The following is an 18297-nucleotide window of genomic DNA, read 5'->3' on the forward strand; positions in this document are numbered from 1 at the left end:
CTGTCGGCGGTGTTGGCGACTCAGAAGAAGCAAACAAGCCTTGGCAAAAGCAGGAGTCGCAGGAATCGAAGAAAGCTGTTAGCTCTGACCAGCAAGGTCAGAGGGGCTGCTCCTTTGGAGGGAAGCAGGGGCCAGTCTGGAGCAACCAGACCAGTGTCGTAGTTTTTCAAGATGGTTGCAAAGATGGCCACTAGTCAACGGACCAGTAACCGGTTAGGCGTGTCAAGTCGCGAAGTGCAGAGGGGCCCCACGCAGATCGTGGAGATGCTGGAGGGCTCACCTTTGGTGCAGATGCTGCTCGGATGTTGGGCTTCTCAGGACTCAAAGCACAACTCGGAGGGAGCCTCCGTTGTCACGCTTTCAGCTTAGTCGAGTGTCTTCCAAGATGGCTGGCTCCACGTGTCTCGGTGCCTCCACGGGCTCCTTCTTTTCAGGGACTGTGGATCGGGCGGTGAGAGGTCTGGAGCTCCAGTCCTTGTTGGTCTCTGGGCTCGGGCTCCGGCGGGAGGCGGCGGCAAAGCAGACGTCGATTTGCTGGATGGTGCTTGCGTTAGCAAGATGGTCACTCCCTGACCATAGGGGAGATTTCCTTCAGTCTTCTGTGCAGCAGAACGTCGAAGTTCCCGTCTTCTTCTTAGTTTCAAGTTGATTCCAGGATGTCTAAAGTCTTAGGACACAGCTCCTACCTTTAAGCGGATTCTAGGGGCCGGACTACCTGCTAGGTCCCTCCCTAATGGTGGGACCAGGAAGGGAGGTGGTTACACCCCCAATCCTTTGTCCAGCTTGTCCCAGGTCTGGGGTGGTGCTCGCACCTCCCCTGGCAGGAAACCCTTTGTCCACGTCTCCCAAGCTGGAAGGACTCCCAGCAGCAGGAGGGCAGACTTGTGTCTGTGGTGGCAGCGTCCATTTTGTGGAGCTGAGGCTCTGTCTGATTTTACCCGGGTTTCAGGTTCTGTACATGTCGTGTCCCTCTAGAAGGGTGGAATGCTAACCCCGTTGCCAGAATTGGCGAGGGGTTAGTATTCCAATTCGTATGACACCTTACTCGACATGTTTTGATAAAGCCAAACCAAAGATAGCATTTAACCGCGAGGTTCATAATGCACTTAAGAGTATATGGTATGGCGATATCTGGAAACGGTAGAAGGAAGTTGTTCCGACTACTGCAGACAGGCTCAGCTCATGCCAGAGCACCATCTCACATGAAACCAAGCACTCTGCCTTCAGGATTGTTAAGGCCTGCCATAGGAGTGACTTATAGGTTAACATGTGTCCCATTTAAGGTTAGGTATAGGCATACTACACCTAAGTAAGAGGTGGATACACCAACTTACCCCAGCTGAGTGATCAGCCAGTTGTGTCAAATTGCTAGGCCAGGCCAGGGGTGGCACAATACATGCTTCAGCCCCTGGTAGGCCTTAGATACACCAATGCCCTGGGTACCTAGTGTACACTGGTACAGGGGCTCACAGGGTGATCCAGTTCCAATGGGTTATGCACCTAAAGTGCATAGTGTCAATTTGGCAGATAGAACAGCAGGCTGGGGGTCTGATTAGCAGGCCCACAGCCTCAATATGTCAAAAACCAGTGAAGCAAAAAGCAAAAATTTGGGGTGACCATAGGATAGCAGACCCTACTCTCCTACACCCCCCCCCCCAAACGCAGGGACATTAAACTAGCCTGGACCAGTCGTGTCTTCATGTCCTAAGTGGAAGTACCTGGAGAGACCATCTGCATTCCCATGGTCTGTACCTGGCCGGTGCTCCACTGTAAAGTCCATCCCCTGTAGGGAAATGGACCACCTAAGCAGTTTGGGGTTTTCACCCTTCATCTGATTTACCCACAAGAGGGGCTTATGGTCGATCTGAATCTTGAAGTGAGTGCCAAACAAGTATGGCCTCAGCTTCTGTCGTACTTTAATATTCGGGACCGCGTAGGGGACAGGGCCCTACCCCTGTCTATCTCTGTATTAGCAAACCGCAAATGGTAAATGCGGCATGCACGAGTGCTTTATATATCGTTCTAGCTATGAATGCACTGTGTACACGTAATTCTGCTTCACTACGCGGGTTCCATTTTGGAAGCGGTGGCCATCTTGTCATTGCCCTCACATAGGCTATAATGGAGTAAATACGGGCCTCACAGTACATGGGCTTCTCCTCTGACTTCTCTGTGACCTGGGCAGCTGGCTCTGCTGCCCCGGGTCAAACTGGTCTCACGAGCTCCCCTTCCTCCGTCTGAGGAAATATGAATTTTATGACCAGTTATGTCCCCTATCTTAGACCCCAACGGCTCCATGTACATGCTACAAGTACATGTATGTTCCCTCCAGTTCCAGCTATGAAGACGCAAATGCATGTGCGTCCAACGTCAACATGTCCTCTTTCAGATCCGCCATGAATGGGTCAAATATTCCATTCCTAAGTATGATTGGCCACCGACTTTATATGGTTCACTTTTCTAGTTTTACAGTTCAGGCGAGTAGGCCCTGAATTCTGTCATCAAGCCTTTTCCTGCTTCTGCCTCTGAAATGCTCCAGCCTGGACCTGCATCCGTGTCCATGAACTTTGTCTTACTCCCTGCGCGGCTAGCGGTGCCTGACGCGGCCTGTTGCCTGCCAAAAACTGTATTCAGCCTTCAAGTTATCTGCTCCGCTCCACATCCAATGCATTCCTGTCTAGTAGTTTAGGTAAACATCCTTCCAGCTACCGAGCAAAGGGCCCGGCCTCGCTGTCTTTATGCAAGTAATTCATAGCCCCTGTTACCATGGAAGATTCCTGCCCCCTCGCATCTCATGTAGACACATAGACGCTTGTACATGCACTAACAGTCAGTATAGAATAGATTCCGTCCGAGAGACCTTTCCTTTTGGATAAAACAGTTCCTTAAACAAAGATATTAGATACAATTTGGGATTAGGTTGACCTGACCCCCCAGACTTCTGTCTCCACATGTAGAGCTAAATGTCAATTCCCCTTCACCCTCTAGTTGCACGTCAATCACACGTCATGCGGCTGCGCGCGCATCTCTGCCAAATATTTCTGCTGACACTGCAGGATTCTCTTATGGATCCACCCACTTGTGACATCATTTTAAATGACGTTTCTAGTATACGCCTGTATTTACGCCTATTTTCATTACGTATGTGTATTCTTATCTGTATTATCAGCTGTTACGCCTCCTGCATCTGTCTTAATGCAATGCTTTTCATATATATATTGTTACTTGTCAATAATGTATTGCCTATCCCTTCCTGAACCTTCGTGGTGATGGAATATGATTGCCTGGTTCGAACCATAATTCCTTTGTAAGGAATAAAGTCCTTTTCAGAACCTCTAATACCACGGATTCTGCCTCTTATTTTGACTGAGTTATTCTTACTAGACTTTACCGCATAAAAAATAGTACAGGTAATTTAAATATTTACCACATAAATTGGCGCCCGAACAGGGACACTTTCTCATCTCACGCGCCGGAGGTGCGTTGCAGGCCCGGTCTCCTGCCACAGCTGGACGGACAAAAACGCGTACCCGCAGGATTTCCTGTATCTCCCTCCGGCCAAGCGGGGGTGACTGAGGCTGCGATCAACACCCAGACGAGGCGGTGAGAAGTGCGAAGTATCCCGACCAGAGCCTAGCTGAGAGAGCAAGATCCGAGGTATACAGAGGCCCACCAGGTTCCGAAGTTCCGAGTCGAGTCGAGTCCAGTCCGGTCCAGTTCAGTTCAGTTCCGAGGCCTTCCGTTCCGTGCTACCCGGTGAGTACCGTTGCTGGGGAGGCAGTTAGACGTGCACATTAATTTGTGCCGGTCCTGACGGGTTTGGGTACACAGATCCGGTCTGCACTGTTTTAGCAGTGTATCTGTACTGTTTAGCAGTATATCCAGTATGTTCATGTATATAATTCAATATTATCTAGTATTAGTATTATGTCAGTAACTAGTTTTCTTCTAATTATCATTGTTCGTTAAATGTTAAATGTTAAATGTTAAATGTTTTACTGTGTTCAAACAATTGTGGTATGAATGAGTGTTCATTATTGTATTTATTGTATTAATTGTGTTCAAGTCCAGTTCAAGTAAGAATCAAGTAGCAAGGTTTAAAGATGCCGTTCTTTTCAAAATTAAGACAGATCAAAACTAGAAAAGGAGTACTCGAAGAAGCTGTTCCCATTCCACCTAGGGACACTCCAGGGTATTTTATGTATCATAAACATGGTCTAGATACCGTATTATATCTTGACTTATGGGTGGACTACACCAAGGATCTAGCAGAAAGTCAGAGGTGGCCCGCAGCTGGGACATGGGATGCAGATTGCATCATGAGAGTAGAAGAAGAATTATGGAAAAAGAAAGCCAGACAGTCACAGAAAGATGCTATTGAGTTATGGCGTAAAGAATCGCATAGGCGCACAGAGAAAGCGCTCAGACTGGAAGAGAAAAGTAGGGAGAACTCAAATAGAGCCCGAGAAAACGTATTAGTTGAGGAAGGTATCCGAGTAAAAACAGAAATCATTGACGAGCTCATTGCACAAGGAGTGGTTGTAGAAACGGACTCCAATGTATGTAATTCCCCGATAATTCCGATTCTTAAACGAACTGATCCAAAAGCACCACCCGTATATCGATTAGTTATTGATCTGCGAGAATTAAATAAATGTATTGTACCACAATACCCCGTGGTCCCAGATATCTCTTCATTGCTAACAGCCATAGATTCAGAAGCAACGTTCTTTACTGTAATTGATCTCAAGAACGCTTTCTTTAGCGTCCCAATCGATCCGGAAAGCCAATATTTGTTCGGATTCAGTTTAAATGGACAAAGTTTTAAATTCACACGCGCACCTCAAGGATTCACAGAAAGCCCCAGCATCTATAGCCAAGCACTGAAAAGAGAACTTGACAGTATTCACATGCCAGCTAACACTGCCCTGCTTCAATACGTCGATGATCTGCTGATCACCGCACGAAGCGAACCTGAATGTGAAAAAGCATCACTGACGGTTTTACATTTCTTAGCCGACAAGGGGCACAAAGTGTCCCCTTCAAAGCTACAATTCTGTGTCCAGCAAGTTGTGTACCTTGGGCACTTGCTGTCCAAGGGGGGAAGACAGCTTACACCCGACCGTATCCAGTTAATTGTTAACATGCCGCCACCCAAGACACAAAAGGAGGTACGGGCATTCATAGGCCTCACTTCGTACTGTAGGCAGTGGATCCCTCAATATGCATTTCTAGCGAAACCACTCATTCAGTTGACAACACAGGAGGCAGCGACATCGACTGTCCTCCCTTGGACTCAGGAACATACACAAGCTTTTGAAAGCTTAAAGAAAGCTTTATGCCAAGCACCTGTTTTAGCAACGCCATGTTACAGCAAACGTTTTACACTTTTTGTTACAGAACGTGAAGGTACTGCTTTGTCAGTACTCACGCAGGAACAAGCAGGATCACACAAGCCATGTGCTTATTTTTCTAGTACATTAGACCCCGTAGCTCAGGCTCTTCCTGCGTGCCTGAAATCAGTCGCAGCAACAGCTTTAGCAATCAGACAAAGCGATGCCATAGTGTTAGGACATCAATTGACAGTACAAGTACCACACGCAGTAGAGGTTCTCTTGAACCGGACCCAAACACAACACTTGACTATAGCAAGACTGACGGGTTATGAATTGACATTGTTCCAGCCACACATAGAAATCAGACGTTGTAGTACATTAAATCCTGCCACACTTTTGCCATTAAGTGGAACAGACCCATTGGCACATGATTGTATTGAAGTTATTACTATTACGACGAAACCCAGACAAGACTTGACAGATATTCCATTATCAGATCCAGACCTGACATTATATGTAGATGGTTCATGCATGAGAACAAATACAGGAGAGTTAGTGGCCGCTTATGCAGTCACAACAGATACTGAAATTATTGAAACGAATTGTATCGATACCTTGTCAGCTCAAGCAGCAGAGCTCATCGCTCTGACACAAGCCTGTATTCAAGCCAAAAATAAGAAAGTCAACATATACACAGATTCACGTTATGCATTCGGAGTCGTCCATGACTTCGGCGTACTTTGGCGAGAGAGAGGTTATTTAACTTCTCACGGTGCCCACATCCAGCACGGTCCCCTTATTCAAGCTCTGTTAGATGCAATACATCTGCCGACTGCAATATCGATTATGAAGTGTAAAGCCCATACAAAAGTGACTGACATTATTTCTCAGGGTAACGACCTAGCTGACAGAACAGCTAAACAGACTGCTCAGAATCAGACTCATCCAACTGACACGACAAAGACAATAGTTCCGACACCAACACACTGCATGACAGTTAAGGATCCCGCCCTTGATGTAATTGACATACAGACACATGCTACACCAGAAGAAATAAAGAGATGGACTGAATTAGGAGGGATCCAAACGGATCAAGGATGGATGACGAAGGGAAAATCTATATGGTTTCTCCCCGACTCAATGGTTCAGGTCATCATTAACACAATACATAGTCCAGCGCACCTAGGAGAGAAAGCTATGCTAGACAGCATTCAACACATTTGGTTCAATAAACACTTGCGAGCAGCAGCTAAACAGAAAGTACGTACCTGCATGATTTGTTGTCAGTTCAATCCAGGAAAAGGCGTACCTGTAGAACAGGGTGGATTTCAACCCCCCGATCACCCTTTTGCAGTCCTCCAGATGGATTATATCCAGATGGAACGATGTCGAGGATTCAAGTTGTATGCGCTCTTTCCCGGTGGACAGAGGCGTATCCCGTCTCAGATTACACTGCCCCGACTACTGCCAAACAGTTAGTTCGAGAATTCTTCCCACGGTATGGTTTGCCCCGTATCGTGTACTCAGATAATGGCCAGCCGTTCTCATCCGAGCTAATGAAACATGTTTCACTTCTGTTAGGCTACCAATGGAAATTCCACTGTGTCCGACATCCCGAGGCAGCAGGTCTCGTGGAGCGACATAATCAAACTCTGAAAATTAGACTGTCCAAAGTATGTAGAGAAAAAGGTGTCGACTGGATAGTAGCTTTACCGGTTGCGCTCTTTTACATGAGAATGGTAGCACACTCTCGAACAGGGCTATCCCCGTATGAGGTGATCTTCGGTAGACCACCAAATATGTGGGGGACGCCTATACCTCGTAAAATAACTGATGTTGATTGTAATATGCTGACAGATTACCTGGCTTCCTTGATGTCTGCACTACAATCTTGTCGTTCACAGGTAGCTGCAGCTTTTCCCGATAACACTGAGGTGAAGCCCCATGACGTGGTTCCGGGAGATATTGTACTTGTAAGGAACTTCGACAGAAGGAACCCGCTGGAGCCTCGCTGGCAGTCGCCTAAACTCGTCTTATTGACCACAAGGACAGCTGTGAAGATTGAGGGACGTAAAGGGTGGTTGCACTCGAGCCATATCAAAAAATTTCATGGACTATCATCCGACTTGAATTATCAGCCCTGCATTCCCTCACAGACTGACTCAAAACTCCCCCTGGTCGACAAGACAGAAAAGGAAAACTATAAACTGAAACTAAGGTCTAGCAAGTCAGACAATTTGATTGTTTAAGTCCTCTCCAAGGTGAATCGGTTGAATTTGTCTCTGACATGTATCCTCTAGACCGAAATAGAGAGAGAAATAGACAGAAACAGCTCAAGAAACATACGTACTGTAAATCACTTCGTAGTCACTGCATAGTGACATTGTTAATTATGTTTTTTCTAAGTCTTCTGATTATCATTACCAGTATATTATTACACATGTATTACCCTATTTCCAAGCGTGCTTTCAATGCTACTGCCGAACATTCTTTTAGCGAATTACCCCCGCATGAGTTGTCCTATAGATTTGCGCTGCGCAACAACACATTCATTAGTATGTTACATCATTCTCATCAGACCAGCAATGCTACAAATTGTTGGATATGTGGCCGACTCCCTCCCTATCAGAAATATAGGGGAGTTCTGCCCCTCTTTCCGTATCCATTCACACACAATGGCTCCTGTGGAGCATGGTTTAGTTTGATTAATTCCCTAGATTCAAATTCAGTAGTTTATCAAGACAACTGGGTTTGGGGAAACCTGAACCTAGTTTTACTTAAAGTCTGCTACCCTAACAAGGAGGGACTTCCCAAAAGAACAGGAACTGATCTAGAAAATGAAGTATATGGATTAGGTAACTTTACACTTAATCTTATGATCCTGAATATTGAATCCGAAGCTACACCAATCTTGCCCGCTATGTCAGTATTTCCAGTTAGAGGCGAATTATGTGTAAGAAAGAATGGTTCAATACACATGGGCCATAGTAAATGTATCACTGTAATAGAATTCAGTGATAAAGGCAAGTCTACATTTAGAGCTTCTCGTCACTCCTATTTCGTCTGTGGTCACACCGCATACATACGCCTACCCCTAGATTGGGATGGTACCTGTTACATTGCATTCCTTCTACCACCTGTTTTCCTAGCCCCGCCTGATTATCATAGGAATACCCATTTAGTACACAATAGACAGCAGAGAGATCTCCCGATTGTCGACTACACCGAAACAGCATGGGAGCAATACACAGATTTCAATAAAGGTTTCTTTCCCTACATAGGTACAGTCACTAATAGTAAGCTGATACGTAGATTAACTAGAACCCTTGAAGCAGTAGTGAATGAAACTACTTCCGCCTTAGGCAACTTAACAGAGGAGCAGTCTGCGATGCGGATTGTTGTTCTTCAAAATCGTCTTGTCCTTGACGTCATTCTGGCCGATAGGGGCGGAGCTTGTAGGGTCATCGGATCAAGTTGCTGTGTTTTCATACCAGAAAACGCGCCGTCAGTATATAAGGCCATAACTCGACTTCATAAGATCGTAAGCCAGATACACCAGAATCCAGGCACCTGGACTTGGTCCGGTTGGTTCTGGAGCGTGTTGTCAGCCTGGGGATGGAGTATCCTATCCTTCCTAGGTATTGGCTTTCTCATACTATTCAGTTGTTGCTTATGTCTACAATGTGGGCCAGCGATTTGTGGTCTGTGTGCCACATCGTGTATCCCGCCTTCAAATTTTCATTCAAGATTCCGGAAGAAGAAAGAAGAACAAATGATGCTATATGAACAGATTGATGGATTGATGAAGATGGATATTTCATAAGGGTCCGTAGGGGACAAGGAGGGAATGAGGAAATATGAATTTTATGACCAGTTATGTCCCCTATCTTACACCCCAACGGCTCCATGTACATGCTACAAGTACATGTATGTTCCCTCCAGTTCCAGCTATGAAGACGCAAATGCATGTGCGTCCAACGTCAACATGTCCTCTTTCAGATCCGCCATGAATGGGTCAAATATTCCATTCCTAAGTATGATTGGCCACCGACTTTATATGGTTCACTTTTCTAGTTTTACAGTTCAGGCGAGTAGGCCCTGAATTCTGTCATCAAGCCTTTTCCTGCTTCTGCCTCTGAAATGCTCCAGCCTGGACCTGCATCCGTGTCCATGAACTTTGTCTTACTCCCTGCGCGGCTAGCGGTGCCTGACGCGGCCTGTTGCCTGCCAAAAACTGTATTCAGCCTTCAAGTTATCTGCTCCGCTCCACATCCAATGCATTCCTGTCTAGTAGTTTAGGTAAACATCCTTCCAGCTACCGAGCAAAGGGCCCGGCCTCGCTGTCTTTATGCAAGTAATTCATAGCCCCTGTTACCATGGAAGATTCCTGCCCCCTCGCATCTCATGTAGACACATAGACGCTTGTACATGCACTAACAGTCAGTATAGAATAGATTCCGTCCGAGAGACCTTTCCTTTTGGATAAAACAGTTCCTTAAACAAAGATATTAGATACGATTTGGGATTAGGTTGACCTGACCCCCCAGACTTCTGTCTCCACATGTAGAGCTAAATGTCCATTCCCCTTCACCCTCTAGTTGCACGTCAATCACACGTCATGCGGCTGCGCGCGCATCTCTGCCAAATATTTCTGCTGACACTGCAGGATTCTCTTATGGATCCACCCACTTGTGACATCATTTTAAATGACGTTTCTAGTATACGCCTGTATTTACGCCTATTTTCATTACGTATGTGTATTCTTATCTGTATTATCAGCTGTTACGCCTCCTGCATCTGTCTTAATGCAATGCTTTTCATATATATATTGTTACTTGTCAATAATGTATTGCCTATCCCTTCCTTAACCTTCGTGGTGATGGAATATGATTGCCTGGTTCGAACCATAATTCCTTTGTAAGGAATAAAGTCCTTTTCAGAACCTCTAATACCACGGATTCTGCCTCTTATTTTGACTGAGTTATTCTTACTAGACTTTACCGCATAAAAAATAGTACAGGTAATTTAAATATTTACCACACGTCCACCTGTGATTAGCATCAGGGCTTGACCCATCATAAAACCCTTTCATTCTACACAATCCTCCGGCTAATCTCTTTCACACCTGCTTGTTCCTGCTTTATGACTTGTTTCCCAAAACAGGAGATGCTCATGTTTATTGGGGGGTCAGTTGGTATCAAACGTGGGATCTGAACCTTACTGTGTAAATCATTGTGGGCTGGCCGAACTGGAATGTGGGATGGTCATCATGACTCTGCCTTTTCTTTGTAATGTACACTTCTTCATTACCGTATCATAAAACCTAGGAATGTATGCTTGAGGCCAGAAAAGGCCTATTTAAGATGAAGTCCGTTTCTATAATTTTCAGCAGTCTCCTGAGAACATACACGCTGTTGTACTTCTAGGATACCTGTCATTGGTCTGCAGCCAATAAACGATTCTTTGACTTCACCCAGAAGACTCTGTGTTTCTGTAGGTCCGGAACAGGGTGAAACCCAGAAGTCACAGGATGTGTGCCCCTGCACCGCTGGGTCTAAAATACCCAGTACTTCAGCTCTTCAGGGCCCACACCACAGCAAAGGCCTCCCTCTCAATAGCTGACCAATTCTTCTCTCTGGGGGTCAACCTTCTGCTAATAAAAGCAATGGGTTGGTCTTGACCATCTACATTAAGTTGTGACAGCACAGCTCCCACACCCAACTCAGAAGCATCTGTTTGGACAATAAACTCTTTGGAGTAGTCAGGACTTTTCAGGATAGGCGCAGAGCACATGGCCTTCTTCAGGTCACCAAATGCCTTTTGACAGCTTACTGTCCACTGAACCTTTTTGGGCATCTTTTTGGATGTCAGATCATTAAGAGGAGTCACAATGGACCCATAGTTCCTGTAGTACCCAGTCAAGCCCAAGAAAGCTCGGACCTGAGTCTGGGTGGTGGGAGGAGACCAGTCCTTGATGGATTGTATCTTACTCTCCAGTGGTTGAACTTGGCCTCCACCTACAAGGTGGCCCAAGTACACAACCTTACTCTGCCCTATCTGGCACTTAGTAGCCTTGATAGTGAGGCCTGCCTTTTGCAGAGCCTCAAGTACCTTCTTCAGGTGGATCAGGTGATCCTCCCAGGTGGAGCTAAAGACAGCAATGTCATCAAGATATGCTGCGCAAAAGTCATCCAACCCAGTAAGGACTTGATTCACCAACCTTTGGAAGGTGGCAGGTGCATTCTTCAGACCAAAGGGCATCACCAAAAATTGGTAGTGTCCTCCTGGGGTTAAAAATGCTGTTTTGGCCTTAGACTCCTCAGCTAACCTGATTTGCCAATAGCCAGCTGTCAAATCAAATGTGCTCAAAAACTTAGCAGAAGCCAGTTTATCTATGAGCTCATCTGCCCTTGACAGCATTGAGTCCTCTGTAATCCACACAGAACCTCATCTCTCTCTTGCCATCTCTGGTGTGAGGTTTGGGGACCAGAACCACTGGGCTAGCCTAGGGGCTCTCTGAGGGCGCAATGACACCCAATTCCAGCATCTTTTGTACCTCAGTCTTTATACAGTCCCTGACATGGTCAGGTTGTCTGTAAAGTTTGTTCTTCACAGGAAGACTGTCACCGGTGTCCACCACATGGGTACACCAGTCAGTTTGACTAGGTATCAGTGAGAACATATGCTGAAATGATTGTAGAACTTGTCTACATTCAATTTGCTGATGCTCAGTGAGGTTGCCTCCAAGGGTCACTCCTTCAACTGAACCATCTTCAGGGTTCTGAGACAACAGGTCTGGGGGAGGGTCACTCTCTTCCTCCTGTCCCTCGTCTGTAGCCATGAGCAAGCCCATGTCTGCCCTGTCAACGTATGCTTTTAACCTGTTAACATAGAGTACCCTATGGGGACTCCTGGGAGTGCCTAGGTCCACCAAGTAGGTAACCTCTCCCTTCCTTTCCAGGATTGTATGGGGTCCAGACCATTTGTCTTGGAGTGCTGCTGGGGCCACTGGCTCCAACACCCATACCTTCTGTCCTGGCTGAAACTCAAACAAGACAGCCTTTTGGTCAGGCCAAGCTTTCTGTAAGGCCTGCCTTGCCTCAAGGTTTTTAGATGCCTTCTCCATGTACTCAGCCATCCGGGAGCGGAGACCAAGTACATAGTCCACTATGTCTTGCTTAGGCTTTTTGAGAGGTAACTCCCATCCTTCCCTTACCAAACATAGGGGTCCTCTTACAGGGTGCCCAAATACCAATTCAAAGGGGCTGTAGCCAACTCCTTTTTGTGGGACCTCTCAGTAAGCAAACAGAAGGTAGGGTAGAAGGATGTCCCATCTTCGCCTGAGCTTTTCAGGTAATCCTTTGATCATACCCTTTAGGGTCTTGTTGAATCTCTCAACAAGCCCATTGCATTTTGGGCGATAAGGAGTGGTGAACTTGTAGTTGACACCACATTCCTTCCACATAGCTGTCAAGTATCCTGACATGAAGTTGGTACCTCTGTCAGAAACTACCTCCTTAGGGAACCCCCACCACAGGTAGTGGTATTAGGGGGCCTTTGTTGTGCCACCTGATTTGCCACTGGCTTGGCAGGTCACACAGGAGCGACAAAACTCCTTGGTATCTTCATTCATGTGAGGCCAGTGAAAGTGAGGGACAAGCCTGTCCCAAGTCTTGTTCTGGCCTAAGTGTCCTGCTAGAGGAATATCATGGGCCAAGGTAAGAAGGAAGCCCCTAAATTGCAGAGGTATAACCAGCCTCCTGGTTGCACCAGGTTTTGGGTCTCTAGCCTCTGAATAAAGGAGCCCATCATCCCAATATACTTTATGGGTACCTTGAGCATTCCCAGCAGCCTCAGCAGCAGCCAGCTGTCTGAGGGGTTCAAGAGATGGACAGGATAACTGAGCCTGCCCCAAGTCAGCCCTAGAAGGTCCCCCTGTCCCCAGAAACTCAACCTGGTCAGGTTCAAGCTCTTCAGGGACAGTTCCTTCAAGGTTCTCGAGATCATCCTCCTGGGAAGACTGATCATCACTTGGAGGCAGGGGGGAAGGCACAGCCTTAACCCTCCTGTTCTTCTTCTTGGAAGGTGCTTGGTCCATTGTTCCAGGATCCAAGACCTGAGGTTCAGTAAGGCACTTTTTGGCCTGTGACCTGGTCACAGCAAGGACATGTGGTGATATACCTAACATCTCTGCATGTGTCCTGTACTCCACTTCTGACCATAGAGAACTGTCTAGGTCATTGCCCAACAAACATTGTACTGGGAGGTCTGCACTAACCACAACCCTTTTGAGGCCAGTTACCCCTCCCCACGAGAAGTTAACAATAGCCACACTATGGGAAGTAGTGGTATTGTTGGCATTGGTCACCAGGTAATTCTCCCCTGGTATGTACTGTCCAGGATCCACAAAGCCTGGTGTCACCATAGTGACACTGGCACATGTGTCCCTGTAGGCTTGAGCCACTTTTGTATTTATCAATGGAGTCTGTCTGTACTTGCCCAGATTACTGGGGCTCACAGTCAGGGACAAATCCATGTCCCCATCACAGATCAAGACTGCCTGTGTAAGGGTTCTGTCTAGGTCAGAATCTCCTTCAGTTCCCATAGTGATTCCCACTACACCCTTTGTCTAGGACCAACACTGCTAACAGTACTACTGGGAGCAGGTGCCTTAGGGGCAACAGTGTTGGGGGCTCCACCCTTTTTACAATCACTAGTCCAGTGAGTTGTATTCTTGCAAGACTTGCACCAGGGTTTCTTTGGACCTTCTTTCTTCTTTCCTTTAGATTGTTGGGACCCACCCTCATTAGTACTAGTTTGGGCCCTGTTGAAGACTTCTGGTCTTTGGATTTCTGGTCATTACCCTTTTGGTCTGTTTTCTTCTGATCACCCCTTGGCCCTGGTTCTGGTTCTTTTGCTTAACCCTGGTTCTGACCCATTTGTCTGCCTTCTTTCCCAATTCTTGGGGAGAGGTCAGATCCGAGTCAACCAAGGGTTGATGCAGTTGCTGGTTTTGACAGTTATTTAAAATCTGTTCTCTCATCATCAAATTGTACAATCCTGTATAATCTGAAACCTTACTTCCCAGCAACCAACCCTCCAAAGCCTTAGTGGCACATTCAACATATTCAGACCAGTCCTGAGTCTGTGCCTTCTGGGTATCTCTGAACATTAACCTGTACTGCTCAGTGGTTAAGCCTAACCCATCAACCAGGACACTCTTCAGGGCTCTGTAGTTTCTGTCATCCTCCTCTCTAACAGTGAGGAGTCTATCTCTGCCTCTACCTTCAAAGGAGAGCCATAAGATTGCTGCCCACTGGTCCTCAGGAACCTGCTGTACTTTGCAGGCTCTCTCAAGAGCAGTCATCCACTTGTGGATATCATCCCCACTTTTGTAGGGGGGCACAACCTTGGACAGGTTCCTATTATCAAAGACCCTATCTTTGTCCCTCGGGACAATGCTGCCACCAGTGGGTATAGGCCCACTCTCTCTAGGTTGCCTAGCCTTGTTCAGTTTCTCCTCCATCAGGGCTACTTCTAGCTCCTGCTTCCTGCATTCTGGCCTCATGCTCCCTCCTCTGAGGGCTGGTCATCCTTCTTCTGGACTGACCCTGAGAGCCTCTAGAGGCATGAGAGGCATTAGAGTCACCTGAGTGATTCCTCTGTCTCCCAAACCCCTGGTTAAGTCCACTGGGGAAACTCGATGGGGTGAACCCATTGTCATTCCCAAATAGTCTTAAGTTAGCTGGGCCAAGTATAACACCTGGCACTGGGCTATTTCTCCCATCAGAATCACTACTACTATCAGACTCATCCCCCTTGTCATCCTTGTCCCTATGCTGATCCTCATCATCTGTAGTCTGATTCTCACCTAAGGGGCGACTGTTAGGAAGGGGTGCTTCAGTAGCATCTTCAGAAGGAGGGCCTCCTGTTCCAGTCCCTAAGGGGCCTAACTGGGAGGCTTTCTTGAGAGCTCTCTGATCTTCATCAGTTTGCAAGAGTTCTCTGAGTTCAGCAGAGGTAGGGTTCCTGGGCTGTTTAAGGCCCCTGGAATTAGCCAACTGCCTGAGCTCATTCTGGTTTAGGGTAGCAAAGATGGATGGTGCCCTCTGGGGGTCACTCTCGACAGAGATGGGTACGTTGGACCCCTCTGCCCCAGCCATTGCTCTTAAGTGTGGGTGGAAGTGTTGCAACTACCTATACTTGGGTTTTCCTACTAAACCTATCTAGTAGTTGTAGTCAGGGTGTGCTACTCCCTTTGCTCTACAACAACTAAGTTCAGTAGAACTTAAGTATATAACTAACTTGTTTTATATGTACCTAAAGGTACCTGTATGATCTTTCAATTGGTAACAAAGAGATTACAGAGGCAAAACAACAGCAAGCTCAAATCCCAACCGCTGCTCACCAATGTGAGAAGTTGGCCTGGTATATGATGTTCACTAGTTAAAGTGACCACCTGGTACCATGCCAAGCAACCCTTATGGTGTGGTTGTAAGTCAACCTTTTCGGACCAGCTGCCCTAGTGGTAGCGTAGGCTAAGCAGTCTTTTAGGCTAAACTCGTTTAGGCATGTTAAGCAAGCTGTTTTACCATATGTAACCCCCTTTTATACTAATGAAAGGACACCACACAGATATATATTCAAAATATATATGTATTTATTACTCAAAGTATCCCCTAGACTCTTTATGAGCACAGGAGCACAAATCGTTAAACAAGCAAGTATCACAATATACGAAAGTTGCACTTTATATGGATAGGCCCTGGTGGCCGCTCAAACCATATACTAAAATAGTGGTATAAGTACCACGAACAGGAAAGGGAGAAGGCCTAGGGCCTCTAGAATCGCTGGGCCTACAAGGAGCTAACTTTAGTTAGTGACCAGGAGGACCACGGGTCGCGTGTGCAGTGAGGAAACTTACACGCGGGCGCCCATAGGTTTTCAATGGGTGCGTAAATGTTCAAAAGTTACTGCTAGAAGGGTCTTCTGGTTGGACTACGAATTCAAGACTTCAAACCTAGACATTAGAGATGTTACTCTACACTTGTGCACCGGAGTGGCAGCTTTACCTCACCCACAGGAAGCGGGTGCATAGGGCTCGAAGTGCGTCGGGTTTCGTCTATCTGTTCAATGGAGCCTGATGACAAAGATGCTGCAGGCGGTCGGTCCAGAAGAGATGCGGTGGATCCAAGGATGGATCGGAAGTGTAGAAGACCTGTAAGCAGAGGGGACAGTGTTCACAGTCACTAGCCAGTGACCGGCGTGGCACCAGGTAGGTACCAGGCGATGTCGGGTGCAAACAGATGAAGAGTTGTAGCTTGTCTCTGCAGCCACGTGGTCCCTGGAGGTCGACAACATCCAGGAGTCGGTTCACAAGCTGTCCCACGCAGGCTCTCGCTGTCGGCGGTGTTGGCGACTCAGAAGAAGCAAACAAGCCTTGGCAAAAGCAGGAGTCGCAGGAATCGAAGAAAGCTGTTAGCTCTGACCAGCAAGGTCAGAGGGGCTGCTCCTTTGAAGGGAAGCAGGGGCCAGTCTGGAGCAACCAGACCAGCATCATAGTTTTTCAAGATGGTCGCCAAGATGGCCACTAGTCAATGGACCAGTAACCTGTTAGGCGCGTCAAGTTGTGAAGTGCAGAGAGGCCCCACGCAGATCGTGGAGATGCTGGAGGGCTCACCTTTGGTGCAGATGCTGCTCGGATGTTGGGCTTCTCAGGACCCAAAGCACAACTTGGAGGGAGCCTCCGTTGTTGCGCTTTCAGCTTAGTTGAGTGTCTTCCAAGATGGCTGGCTCCACATGTCTCGGTGCCTCCACGGGTTCCTTCTTTTCAGGGACTGTGGATCGGGCGGTGAGAGGTCTGGAGGTCCAGTCCTTGTCGGTCTCTGGGCTCGGGCTCCGGCGGAAGGCGGTGGCAAAGCAGACGTTAATTTGCTGGATGGTGCTTGCGTTAGCAAGATGGTCACTCCCTGACCATAGGGGAGATTTCCTTCAGTCTTCTGTGCAGCAGAACGTCGAAGTTCCCGTCTTCTTCTTAGTTTCAAGTTGATTCCAGGATGTCTAAAGTCTTAGGACACAGCTCCTACCTTTAAGCGGATTCTAGGGGCCGGACTACCTGCTAGGTCCCTCCCTAAGGGTGGGACCAGGAAGGGGGGTGGTTACACCCCCAATCCTTTGTCCAGCTCGCCCCAGGTCTGGGGCTGGTGTGCCCCAGGACCGGTTTGAACTGGCATATGCACCGAGGCTCCTTGTGAGCCTCAGGCATGTCTGTTTCCTTTCAAGCCCTACCTGACCAATACACAAAATCCTGTCTGGGGTGGTGCTCGCACCTCCCCTGGCAGGAAACCCTTTGTCCACGTCTCCCAAGCTGGAAGGACTCCCAGCAGCAGGAGGGCAGACTTGTGTCTGTGGTGGCAGCGTCCATTTTGTGGAGCTGAGGCTATGTCTGATTTTACCCGGGCTTCAGGTTCTGTACATGTCGTGTCCCTCTAGAAGGGTGGAATGCTAACCCCGTCACCAGAATTGGCGAGGGGTTAGTATTCCAATTTGTATGACACCTTACTCGACATGTTTTGATAAAGCCAAACCAAAGATAGCATTTAACCGCGAGGTTCGTAATGCACTTAAGAGTAGATGGTATGGCGATATCTGGAAACGGTAGAAGGAAGTTGTTCCGACTACTGCAGACAGGCTCAGCTCATGCCAGAGCACCATCTCACATGAAACCAAGCACTCTGCCTTCAGGATTGTTAAGGCCTGCCATAGGAGTGACTTATAGGTTAACATGTGTCCCATTTAAGGTTAGGTATAGGCATACTACACCTAAGTAAGAGGTGGATACACCAACTTACCCCAGCTGAGTGATCAGCCAGTTGTGTCAAATTGCTAGGCCAGGCCAGGGGTGGCACAATACATGCTTCAGCCCCTGGTAGGCCTTAGATACACCAATGCCCTGGGTACC

This window comes from Triturus cristatus, chromosome 4_2, assembly GCF_964204655.1.
Source record: "Triturus cristatus chromosome 4_2, aTriCri1.1, whole genome shotgun sequence".
In the NCBI taxonomy this organism is placed as follows: Eukaryota; Metazoa; Chordata; class Amphibia; order Caudata; family Salamandridae; genus Triturus; species Triturus cristatus.